An 860-nucleotide genomic window follows, 5' to 3' on the forward strand; every position below is an offset into this window, starting at 1 on the left:
GGTGTGTGTAGGTGTATTTGTTGACCTTGGCTGTCTGAAAGAGAGACTCAGCACTCAAACAGTTTCAGACTCTTCTGTGGCAGGTGTAGTTTGCCAGGAAGAGGCCATTTTCAGCATGTTTATCCAAAACACACACACACACCTCAATTTCTCTTGATAAAAATAAGCAGAAATTGCTGCTCTTTAGTCCTTGACGATAATTCAGTTTGACTCTTGTTGTACATGTATGTTACTTGACTGAAAACACATGCAGAGGTTAAGTACGAACATGAATTTGCACAAAGCACAAAGACACAAGCACACACAACAAACTGTAGTCGGGAATAACATAATTAATCTGAACAAATATTCTTTTATCACTCTGTGTGTGCGTCTGCAGAGTTTTTACATATTCATGGTGGAATTCCTAGAGGAGGAATATTCAAAGGATGCTAACATTAAAATGCTAAATCAGACCTTTACTTTACTAAGAGGGCCGTCATCAGGGAGAACATTAACACAAAGGGAAAAAAAAACGGTTGTGATGTTCATGTTTAGTTATAGTAGAATCCATTCAGGGTTCACAGTGGATAAATAAACCTCATCACACCTATTATACATGTCATCTCTATTGCAGTCGTATCAATGTCAAGGTTGTGTGCAGCTTTGAAAACATCTTGAAATCCCCTCTGACAATTGCCCTTAACTAGCTTTAAATAAGGGTGCTTCGATTGATCGGTCACAGATTGTAATCAGCTAATATTCACTCTAATTAGTTTAATTCTCTATAAACGCAGACCAGTTGACACATTTATTTTATAATAATCAACAACAGGCTGCGGTTAAAGTTGTGTCATGTTGTCAATTTATAATTTAATAAT

The sequence above is a fragment of the Morone saxatilis genome, unplaced genomic scaffold, assembly GCF_004916995.1.
Source record: "Morone saxatilis isolate NCDOM2014 unplaced genomic scaffold, NCSU_SB_2.0 Contig5, whole genome shotgun sequence".
Lineage (NCBI taxonomy): Eukaryota > Metazoa > Chordata > Actinopteri > Moronidae > Morone > Morone saxatilis.